This window comes from Periplaneta americana, chromosome 4 (genome assembly GCF_040183065.1).
Source record: "Periplaneta americana isolate PAMFEO1 chromosome 4, P.americana_PAMFEO1_priV1, whole genome shotgun sequence".
NCBI lineage: Eukaryota > Metazoa > Arthropoda > Insecta > Blattodea > Blattidae > Periplaneta > Periplaneta americana.
Genome location: NC_091120.1, coordinates 144150280 through 144163317, shown reverse-complemented (window position 1 = coordinate 144163317; position 13038 = coordinate 144150280). Strand labels below are relative to the sequence as shown.

General features: G+C 34.0%; 1 long non-coding RNA gene across 1 annotated transcript; it reads left to right on the top strand.

Moving 5' to 3' along the window:
* LOC138698882 (uncharacterized) lies at positions 1-10646 on the top strand. Its single transcript, XR_011331979.1, has 3 exons — positions 1-113; positions 5984-6055; positions 9786-10646. It is a non-coding gene; the product is annotated as an uncharacterized lncRNA (long non-coding RNA).
* The last annotated feature ends 2392 nt before the right edge of the window (positions 10647-13038 follow it).

The following is a 13038-nucleotide window of genomic DNA, read 5'->3' as shown; positions in this document are numbered from 1 at the left end:
CTTTGAGCGTGCTCTGGAGGCATAAAAGAGTACTCGAAGTGTGACAGCTGCAGTCTGCTACATACATTTTGAGCTCTCCTTGTGTTTGTGGAGGTGGCACGCTAAGTTAACTGGTAATTTCTGTAGTGTAGGTCTGGTTGTGTGATAGAGAAATTTTCCGAATTGTCGATTTTAATGGCTATAAAATATTTCTGGTGCTCATATTTCAAGCATTGATAAGTTATAATTCAATACGAATGAATTTTTTGAACTTTTAATTTAGTTTGGTTTATAAATGAAACAAAGTTGTTTAAAAACTTAACATTTTTAGTTTTCGGTGTAATTTTATTTCTATATTTCCAAGAAGTATTCTTTTCTAAATAACGCAGTGCAGATAGAAGTATATTCAATTAGATTAGAGCTAGAAATAATTAGAATGAATTATGTTATATATTCTATTAAATTATTAAATTCGATTAGATTAGAATAAGATTGCCTGAGTTTAGATTGGGTTAGATTCGATTACGTTAGACTTGATTGGATTATATTAGATTAGAATAGATTAGATTAGATTAGACTGTTTTATTGTATTGTACTGAAGTGATTGTTTAGAACATATTGCACTGTAATGTGTTGGATTGTTTATATTAAAAGTGATTCTTTCATACAGTACTGAATTCTGTTATGATACATTATATTATGTTGGCTTATCTTTATGGCTGCATTATACGTTGAGTTAAGCCTAAACTGAATTGCGTTATGTTGGACTGGGCTAGATCTGCGATGTTACGTTGCACTGGGCTAAATTTGTTGTATTGCATTGAGTTGGATTAGATTGTGATATTACGTTGAACTACATTGCGATGTTAAGTTGGATGAATTAGATTGTGAAGTTATATTAGACTGGGCTGGGCTGTAATGTTACGTTGGGCTGCATTGCGATGTTAAATTGGATGAACTGGATTATGACCAGGGGCAGGTATTTATGGAGAGTAATTTTATCAATTGTTTTTTTTTTTTTTAATATCGGTGTCGGCGGAGATTGATCTGTATTCTTGGCGGAGATTAATGGAAATTTTGGAAAATACAATTATTTTGGAATTGGAGTATTACTCTGTATGAATATTACTTTCCAAATAATCAATTATTAAAGGTTCATTGAATTCTGGTAAAGGTACGGTATGGCCAATAGACAATATTTGTTGGATTGAGACTTATTTAAGACTTATTCATTAAAAACGAAAAAAACTTGCAGCCCTCAAATTAACACTTTCAAATTTATTAGTGAAATGTTGAATTCTCCGTCTTTTGAGTTCACTAATATAATCGGAATACCTGGAATACCATGTAATGTAGCCTGCTTGGATATATAACAACTTGAAGTGAAAAAAAGATCTAAAAAAAACTCAGAATATGAAATTCGTAAAACGACGCAATAGTAATAATTCGTGAATGAGTTCATATTTCGCTATTAGAACTCTATTTCGCGATTTGTCGCTATTGTTTTATCCCTATATTATTAATCAGAATCACTTAATTCGTACAAATTAGTAGAATTCTATTGTGTATCAATTATGTCGTGATTTTCGCTATCTCCATAAATACCCGGCCCTGAATATGACGTTACGTTGGATCTGGCTAGATTGTGATGCTACCACAGTCTAGTATATACAGTTACGAAGCTTGAGTTTTGAGGGTGCTAGGAACGATTGACTGTGCCGGTACTATTTCGCATTGTCTGTAATGAGGCGATATTAGCGATCGTAGTGGTTAGCAACTATCCAAGTATGCATATTTACTACGTATAGAGCTTCGTGACTGTATATATTAGACTGTGATGTTACGTTAGACTGGGATAGATTGCGATATTACGTTGAGCTGCATTGTAATGTTAAGTTGACAGATCAGGATCGTGATATTACGTTGTACTAAGGTAAATTGTGATGTTACGTTGGGCTGCATAACGATGTTTTTATTAGCTGGGCTGTTAAGTTGGCTGGGTTGTATTGCGATGTTACGCTAGACTGCATTGTAATGTTAAGTTGACTGATCTGCATTGTGATATTACGTTGTGGTAAGGTAGATTGTGATGTTACGATGAGCTGTATTGCGATGTTGAGTTGGCTGAGTTGGATTATGATGTTACGTTGATATGGGCGGATGATGGTGTTTCATTGGAGTTGGCTGGATTGTGATGTTATTTCGGACTGGGCTAGATTGTGATGTTATGTTGAACTACATTGTGATGTTACGTTGAATTAGGCTATATTATATGTTGGACTGTTCTGGATTGTGATGTTACGTTGGACTGGGCTGTTTTGTGATGTTATGTTAGGTTGCGTTATGACGTTACTTTGGACTCATTTTTAGACATTGTCTTTGCAGACGTATCGATGATTTCCTTTTGTCATTTTGTAAAAAGCAATATACCATCATGGACTTTATCCTCGTTATATGAGATGTCAGCTAACCATGTGTAAGTAACCGATGATATAAATGGTGTACAGAAGTAACTACGGTTACTTTTTAACTGTGATTTCGTAACCCAAGCTTACGTTTTAACCGAAGTGATGCATATAGCCATAATTACCGCGTAATTCAAATTTAGAAACAAGAGCGCTCATCCGCCATTTCAAACATTGTTCCGTATAGCAAAGCGACATAACAAGGAACACCGGCGTAGCTCAATCGGCTAAGGGTACGTACACATTGGAGCGACGATAAACGATAAAAGAAGCAGGGATGCTGCATCAAAGAGAATTGAAACATGCATTGTCATTAAATTGTGCGTACTGGAGGGAGGATAAAAGCGACGAAAAAGAAAAATTCCATTTTCTTCGCTCTTGTCGTTCATATGATCTCTGATTAAGATAATATTAATATGTGTAATGACCTGTGGTTGTCATTATATTAGAGTATTAATCGATTTATGATTATTTCGGCATATTAAATTAATTATCATGAATATTGACAAATTGATCAGTTGTGTATTTATTCGTGATACGTTATGCGATCACAAGAACCAATTACATCGCAATGAATTTATACGAGCTTTGAGATGTATAGAATATCTTCTACTGATAAATCAAAATGTTCGCTTCCCGCCACATCGTTGTTCCGATATGAACACTTGATTTTTTGATAATACCAAAGCGTCGCTAGGTCGTTTCTTTTATCGTTTATCGTTGCTCCAACGTGACCGTACCCTAAGGCGCTTGCCTATACATCTGGAGTTGCGCTCGGACGCGGGTTCGATTCTCGCTTGGGCTGATTACCTGGTTGGGTTTTTTTAAAGGTTTTCCCAAGCCATAAGGCAAATGTCAGGTAATCTATGGCAAATCATCGGCCTCATCTCGCCAAATATCTCGCTAGCGCCAATTCCATCGACGGTAAATAATTTTGTAGTTGATGCAGTGTCGTTAAATAACAAAGTAAAAAAAAACAAGGAACAAGTGTTTGTCTCAAATAGCACGTTTCATCTGGTGAAAAATTTGTGATTATTGCATCATTCATACAACAATAGCGAGTCCTTGTATGAGGTGAAAACGAAGTACAAAAAAAAGTGTCGCTACGTAGAATCACTCACTTTATATAGTATGACGGCACTACATGCCTGATCAACTGCCAGTTCAGACCTAATCGGAATGTGTAAAAGTTTCCTCGACATACGTCAGATGATTGTATGGTCAGTCTAAGGTCCAAAAAATTGAGACAATTGTCAAACAAAACCTTGTTGTGACGTGAGGATGATTCACGGAAAATAAACACTAAAGGCATAATGGTTAGAACTTTGACCGCGAAAAATATTCTCTTGTGTTGTCTCTACTGATATTTCGTAAGAAAAAGAATCACGATAGAACTGATAAAGGAATTAGAAATCACGTATCTGTAGAATATAGCATTCAAAGACTACAATAAAATTTTGAAAATAAATTTTAGAAGTCATAGAAAATTTGATAAAGGGGAAAATTGAGATAGAATAAAAGTATTAACCACAGGCATTGTAGTAAAGGGTTCGATAAAAATAGAAAAATGTAGGCGGTTCTCGGTGGATTTAGAAAATTTGCATTCTACATAAAGGTTTAAAAGCTAGTCTCTTTACAATTAAATTTGATACTAATCCTTACAGTTTGTAGAATGCAATGTTGAGAGACAATTCAGACAGATTTCATAGTCGGTGTTCAATCCAGCCCTTTTTTCTAGGCTTCTCCTTACAAGTAGGCCCAGACCTAGTAAAAGCACATGAGTAATTTTGTAAAGTCCGGCGGCTGTTGCAAAAACAGATAAAATCAGTGGTACCTGACTTCTTGTAGGCCTATAAAGAGTGGAAAGTGTTTTTTTTTATTTTATGACGCTTTATCAACTGCTACAGCTATCTAGCGTCTGAGTGAGATTAAGAAGGTGTCGGCATTTGCGTTATTTATAAAAGCGATGTGATTATCTCCTTATTTTTCTATGCATATGTGTTTCTTTACTAGGCCTATTTTATTCATCCATTTGTTCCATTATCTTATGATAAAACAATAATAAAAAAGACACAAGATAGGGGAAAAAATTAGTGGACGATGACTGCTTTCATAGATGGCTCAAACCTCTGGAACTATTACTATTATTATTATTATTATTATTATTATTATTATTATTATTATTATTATTATTATTATTATTATTGTTGAATCTCTAAAATTTACAAATGCACCATATTGCATCTAAAATGTGTTAGGGTTGTGCTTAAGAAGAATAACAAACTAAACTTAATATAATAACAATACAAATACGTTTGCACTCTTTTAAAAATGTGACAAGTGAAACTAAGGAAACATTTATAACAGCAAGGTTTTGGAAACATTTTGAAATGACAACTGTAACAATATTTCTAAACAGCAGTATCTTAAAAATAATATTTTTTGCCGATTTTCATTCCATTATGTCCTACGGAATAATATTTTTGGGGAAATTCTGCTGATAGTAGGCCTAAAATGTATTCTTATTACAAAAAAGAGCAATTAGGATAATAGTTGGAGGAAAGGCTAGAGAGTCGTGTAGATTATTTAAAAAAATAGGAATTCTGACCTTAACAAATCAGTACATATACTCTTTAATAAATTTCCTCTTATGCAATAAAGACAATTTTCCAACTAATTCAACCATACATAGTATAAATACCCGCAAAAAGAACGATTTTCATATGCCATCATCAAATTCATCATACTATCAAAGGGGAGTACGTTACATGGCGATAAAAATTTTCAATAGTCATCCTAAAGACATTAAGAATCGTAACTAAAACCCTGCATTATTTAAGGTAAAGCTAAAAAATTGCTCAATATCTCACATTTTATATTCTGCAGATCAATTCTTGACATTTAATAGTATTGTGTAAATATTTTAATACTATTAAATGGTAAAACTTATTGCATTGCATAATATATTATTGTTATTAAGGTATTAATTCTATGCATATTTCATATTTGCATTTTTATAACTTATGTTAAATGTAAGAATTTGACATGTTCATCATTCTATGCTATAAAGCAAATTTAAGAATATTATGGAACAAATAAATCTGTCTGTCTGTGTCTGTCTCTGTCTCTCTATGTCTCTCTGTATCTGTATCTCTGTATCTATATATCTGTATCTGTATCTCCATCTCTATCTAATAGGCCTATATATTGTTATTTTCATACAATAAATGTGTTGTTAATTTATATTTTCCTTTCCAGAAAATCGGGCCATTAAATAGAAGACTATCAAAAGGCTACAGCCTATTGTTTTGTTATATTTGCAGAGATAGTTTCCTTTATTAATATGACGTCTTTTAAAATAGAAACAAAATTTACCATCGTCTGATAGAAATTGAATGACAATGTAGTTGGATGCCAATAATAATTTACATTTAATCCTGTCTCTTTATTTTATGGATCTGAGTACCACTTACACCCTATTCTGTATGCTATAAATAAAAGAAAATGTTTTTATACAGAAAATGTTTTTATCTTTTCAGGAGAAGCTGATGTAAGGTAGGATGCAGAGGACGTAGTTCTCTAATACAATGATCAACGACAGAAACAGTACCGTGAGTTTCTCATAATGTATCTACTTTTGTTTTGGTCTTTAACTTTAACTATACAGTAATTACCAGGGAAAGGATTTATATGTAAATACATATTTACTTATAAAGCTAATATAATTTATATTTTGCATTATCTTTATGTTTCACAATGTGTAGGGTTGAAAAATCCTACTTTTATTTTCCATATTTTTCCATATTTTAGAGTTTAGTACATATTTTCGTTAATTTCCATATATTTTCCATATTTCATATAAAACAGTCCATATTATATTAGGTTTAACAATAAAACAAAACAAAATTCCATTAACTTTTAAAAATACATTTCAACAATAGAGATTTAAACACATGTTCAGTAATCCCTTTAACATCAGAGTTATTTGAAAATTAGCAGTCCTATCAACAATGGGAAAGTAAGTTACAAAACTGTATTAATTTAATTTAAAATTTTTAACAGACTTCAGTTGTGCAGCTCAACAGTTAAATGCCAGTCAGAGTACACATAGGTTCAGTTTTGTAAATCATACTATAAAGACGGTAAATATGCCAAAAGTACGTCATTCAGTCAATTTAAAATCAAAACTAACAAGTTACATTTCAGAATTTAAAGAAGATGGTTTATCAACTGACAATAAAATATTATTTTGTAATTTGTGTCAGTGTGCAGTATCATCTACACAAAAGTTCCTGGTGCAACAACACATTACAACTAGTAAACATCAGGCCAACAAACAACTAAATTCCAAGCAGAGACAATTGTTTTTAACACAACCAACAACATCGAATGTAAGATCTGAGTTTAACATCGACCTGTGCCGTTCTCTCATCTCTGCTGATATTCCTCTCTACAAACTAAAGAATAAGGTCTTCAGGGAATTCCTTGAAAAATATACTCAACATACAATCCCGGATGAGTCAACACTTAGGAAGACGTATGCTCCATCCATCTACGATGAGACAATACAGAAGATAAGAGATGAAATTAAAGATAGTTCAATTTGGGTTTCCATTGATGAGACTCCCGACAAAGAAGGTAGACTTGTTGGTAATGTAGTTATCGGTTTGTTAAGTGAACAATATTCTGAACGAATTCTTTTACATTGTGATGTTCTAGAAAAGTGCAATAACAAAACTATAGTTAAACTGTTCAACGAAGCTATGGGTATCCTGTGGCCAAAGGGTATTATGTACGATAATGTGTTATTCTTTATTAGCGATGCTGCCCCTTATATGGTCAAAGCTGGACAAGCATTATCTGTTGTATATCCTAAATTGACTCATTTTACTTGTGTGGCGCATGCATTTCATCGTGTGGCAGAAGTGGTCAGAGACAATTTCCCTAAAGTAGATTTGTTGATTTCATCAGTGAAAAAAGTATTTCTCAAAGCTCCCAGTAGAGTTAACGTGTTGAAAGAAATGTACCCTGAAATTCCATTGCCACCAAAGCCAATTTTAACTAGATGGGGTACATGGCTAGAAGCAGTTGAATATTATGCCGAACATATAGACTCTATTAACAATGTTCTCCTTGCATTGGACTCTGAAGATGCAGTCTCAATTGATACTGCGAAAACAGTTACCTGTGACATAAGTGTGAAGAATGACTTAGCTCACATTCAGCATACATTTTCATGCATCATAAAAACGCTCAAAAGTCTCCAAAATAGGCACCTTTCACTATCTGAAAGTTTTGAAATTATAAATAGTACTGTGGAACAACTGAATCGTGGTAGAGGTAAAGTTGCAGATGCAGTAAGAGCTAAGGTGGACACTGTACTTTCAAAAAACCCTGGATATGAAGAACTACAAAAGGTTGTTGCTGTGATGAGTGGTGAATCAACAGTGAAGATTAACTTGGACTTATCCCCAGCAGACATTGTGAAATTGAATTATGTACCAGTTACTTCTTGTGACGTCGAACGCTCTTTTAGTCAGTATAAATCTATCCTCAGAGACAATAGAAGAAGATTCACTTTTCAGCACTTGAAAGAAATGTTTGTAACCTATTGTTATGGTAACAGACAATAAAAATTGTGTTTTGTTGAAACTACATTGGAAGATAAGGTACGTCCATTATATTTTTTGTTTAGTTTGATTAAAATGTACCAATATTTAACGTACATAGTCATTTTTTTTATAATTTTAAGTCCATATTTAATTCCATATTTTGGTAAAAAATCCATATTTAATTCCATATTTTGGTAAAAATAACTACATATATATTTACATATTTCATATATTTTTAGTCCATATAAATCCGTTCCCTGGTAATTACAATAACTCATTTCAAATAAAATAAATAATTGAATTCAAAGTAGCACTAAGCTCGTTAATATTGTCATTAACTGCCTGCGAAGTAGTATGTTTTTGAATTGAGAAAGAATTCTTTTCGCCACAATTGTCCGTAATAACATGAAACTAATTCCGTCTGTGCATTAAGACATCTGTGTGTTCTCGCTCACTGACTAGTTGCCTCTCGCCCACTGACTAGTTGCCTCGCCCACTGACTAGTTGCCTCGCCCACTGACTAGTTGCCTCGCCCACTGACTAGTTGCCTCGCCCACTGACTAGTTGCCTCGCCCACTGACTAGTTGTCTCGCTCACTGATTAGTTGCCCCGCTTACAGATTTGTTGTCTCGCTCACTGACTAGTTGCCTCGCCCACTGAATATTGTCTCGCTCACTGACTAGTTGCCTCACTTAGACTAGTTTTCTCGCTCACTGACTAGTTGCCTCTCGCTCACTGAATAGTTGCCTCGCCCACTGACTAGTTGCCTCACTTAGACTAGTTTTCTCGCTCACTGACTAGTTGCCTCACTTAGACTAGTTTTTTCGCTCACTGACTAGTTGCCTCTCGCTCACTGAATAGTTGCCTCGCCCACTGACTAGTTGTCACGCTCACTGATTAGTTGTCTCGCTCACTGACTAGTTGCCTCGCTCACTGACTAGTTGCCTCGCTCACTGACTCGTTATTCTTCTCATTCCTTGAAATCTCACCTACTCGTTCATTTTCTGAACTCACTCTCATTCACCTTCTATCTGTCTTTTCAGCTCCCATTACATCATTCTACATTTTCAATTTCTTCTGGTTTCTCAAAAAGAAAAGAATATAGTTGAATCGCTTTTTCTCTCTGATTCCAGAAGTGACTCATTTTTATCCCTCACGTAAGAGTTCTACAGTTTTTATTGATTTAAGAATAAATACAGCATTTCAACAGCGTTTCATACGAGAAAGAAAATATTTTTGGTAAAACAGAACAAAAAGTCTGTACTCCGAAATTCCCTCGCAATAAATTCATATCCTACCGGGATATAATTTTCTTAAGTAAAGTAAACTTCATTCTGCAGTGGAAAAATTCGCAATAAAAATAACTGAGAACAATTCTTAAACCGGAATTTAAAAAATAGCTAATGTAACAGTTTTCAGTCATATCCTCACTCAGTAACTCTTGGTACAGCAGAAATTTTAAAAGGCGTGACTCTCTAAAATTGTATTTATATAAACTAGAACTTATTGACTCTGAGGCTTAGACCTAATTAATTTCTGCTCATCTGTTTTTTTTTTCTATAAGAATTTTAGAAGTAATTTACAGTCGATCTTCTTGAAAAGAACATTGTCACTCTTTAAGTTGTCTGGTTGATACAGCGCTTTGAATAACTTAGTGCACAAAATATAAACATTCTGTGTGCTCTTTGTTCAGTTTTTATGGGTCTACAAATAATGACGTTATTTTCAGATGGACTCGTCCGACTCATTGTCAGAATCGGACTCAAAATCGTTTGCGGATTTCACACCTGTTGCTGTGTACTTAACATGTCCACACTGCGCAAAGCTGCTGTTGCCAGAGACTGTGATATGCACGAACGGGCACACGTTCTGCGACGACTGTCGTCAGAATCTTGATAAATGCACTCTTTGCGATGGTAAGTTCGGAGAAGGATTCCGTAATCTTCACATTGAAGAGATGTGCAAACTGGTCAGGAATCCGTGTCCCAACTCTTCAAAAGGCTGCGAATATATACTCTCGGACCAACTTCTTCCTGAGCATGTGGACAAATGCATTTATAGAACAACGCAATGCCCACTTAATAAAGTTCCATCATTCACTTGTTCATGGAACGACGTCATCAAGGACCTTCCTTCGCATGTATTAGAATCCCACAAGTCCTTGGCTTCAGAGAGGAACACAATCATGAGTACTGCTATTGGTGATGACTTAAAACTGATGATATACAAAGATGAGGTTTTCGTGTACCTTAAATATGAAAAGGATGATACATTTTATGCCATTGTTCAGAGAGCAAATCGTACTTTTGATAAAATTAGATGTGCTTTCTTCCTACGATCACCACACAATACGATTGATGGAATCAGTATGAAATTTCCTGTTTCATCTATTGATGATGATGTAGGCGAAGTCTTTGAAAATGGTCAGAGTTTCATTATGAGCTCTGATGTAATTAGAAATTTTGAGAAAGGAGATGAAATGAACATGACTGTTGTTGTTGGTTTTGTTCAGTAATGTGGCAAAGTAACATACGTACGATGAATTATATAAACATGTAAACGTTGTGACTGGTATATTGATTAATTAGAATTTTGTTGTTTATTGGCAAACATAACTTGTACCGTGTTTCATAAACGTTCCTAATTTATTATTAATAATTCTCTTCCTTTTCCTTCTCCTCTTTTACGTGTTACCTGACGGATTTAGTCATTTGTCTTGTTTAAGTCTCCAAATGAATTTCGTCAGCTAGTCTCTTGGAAAGTCAGATATTGTGAACTTTCACAGAGAGAATTTTCTCATTCATGTGTTATGATAAAATAAATTTGTTATGTTTATAAATGTGTGTGATTTTGACTCATTTATGGCCCAAGAAGGTGTAACATGCTGTCCAAAGGATTTTCGTTTCCAGTCAATAATATAACTATATAAAACTGATTTTAATTTTGTTACCATGGACTCTTAAATAAGACATATTGTAAACTGCAACGAATCAAAAGTAATATTTTAGTCGTTAGGTCGTTTTGAAAAGAGGAAATATTTAAATTATAGTTATATTTTGTCGAGTTTCAAGAATTTCTTGTTTAGTACTGATCTGAGTGAAGGGGGGGGGAGAGCAACGGTGAATTGTTCAATGGTTGAGCAGTTTGAACTTTTTCCATTGCTAATTTTCAAAATTGAGCACAATGTTTCGGAGAGTGGTATCCGACTTACGATTTTATGATTGTGTAAGTGAACTTTCCAACCACGAGATAAGTCAGAACCAAAGATATAGAAAATTGACAAACTTTGAAACAGTTCCGGTAGTTCTCAATAGGTGGTACCATTATTGGGACAATTAAAAAAGTGTCAGAGAAAATGATTATGTAGATTAAGCATTAATATTATCACAGATGACAATATCAGCGGTTTCAGCTAAATCTAGTGTTGTTTTACAATCAGTTGAGTGAGACGAAAAATTGAATTCCATAATGCAGGAATATTTCTCTACAATAGGCAACAGTGACTATTATCTTCGCCATCTATTCATAGAAGCAATAACTAAAGAATCCACATTTACACCAACAAATTATCGATCACTATCGATTGTCGGATCAGCTATCTTTGGACGTCAGTGTACATTGGCGTTCAAAGATATCTGATCTACAATGTTATGATTGTGTAAGCGAACTTTCTAAGTACGGGATAAATCAGAACCAAATATAGGTATAATAAATTGACGAACTTTGACGTAGTTTCGCTAGTTCTCGATAGGGATCCTGTTATTGGGACCGGTAAGAATGTATTTAGAAAAATGTTGATATATTTATGTACTATTGGCAACACTGATTGTTATCTTTGCTATCTATTCATAGATGTGGAAGTGATAACTATTTTTTTATGTTTAATATTGGTGGACCAGCAAACTTGCTATACAGACCACTGTTAAATTATGGAATATCACATGCAGAATATCATGCTGAGGTTGGCTCTAAAGGCTCCTCTAATTAATTTTAATTAATTAATTAAACACCCAATTCTTGATGCAGTTGTTGATTTCTTACAAACAAGGGGGCAAGGAAGTGATAAGTAAAGATGCCACACTTATGCGAACAAATTACGGATCTCTATCGATTAGTAGTTGTCAGGTATCTTTGAACCCCAGTGCACTGTACCATAGTTACTTGAATATTCATTATGGTGTTCTCACAGGGTGACACTTTCGTAATCTTATTATCTTATGTAATTGCAAAGAGTATTGAAGCGCCCTATATTTACAATGAAGGTTTCTTATGCGCCAACACAGCTTCACAATTTCGCTATGTTCGCTCCCTAATAAAACAGATAATCACTATCAGTTCAGATACCATCTGTCAGTACTTCTGATGTTCACGTCGTACTGGAAGAAGTTCCTGATCAGAATATAAAGTTGTGTTTTTTATAGTATTGCGATAAAGTATTGCAGTGATTATTGCTAGAGTTTAAAATAGCTACAATTATTTCCTTCGTAAAGGTTGTTAGTATTCTGCTAATTGATTTCTCTTCAAATTAGACATAATTTTATTATTACAAACGGTACTGCTGCGCCATCTGTTTGGAACATAACTTTCTTAATGCGCCAGCATCGATTCATAATTTCGCTGTTAGGTTTCTGATAAAAATCTGTTAACAGATAGTCTCTATTAGAATATCTGAACTCCTTTGAAAAGTACTGCAGATGTTCACATGGTGGAAGAAGTTACAGGTTACAATAAGAAATATAAACAGGTACGTTTTATTGTAATGCCTTGAGATAATATATTGCAATGATTATTGTTAGAGTTTAAAATAATGTATATGTATTTCATTCCATGTGATATTCATTGCTAGTAATTAGTTTGTTGATTTTCCTCTTCACATTAATAGTATATTTACATGTTAACTGATACATTATACAAACGTGAATGCACACGTACATATGTGGACACCTGTTAGTGCCTGAAAATTGGTTAAATCATTATCTAAT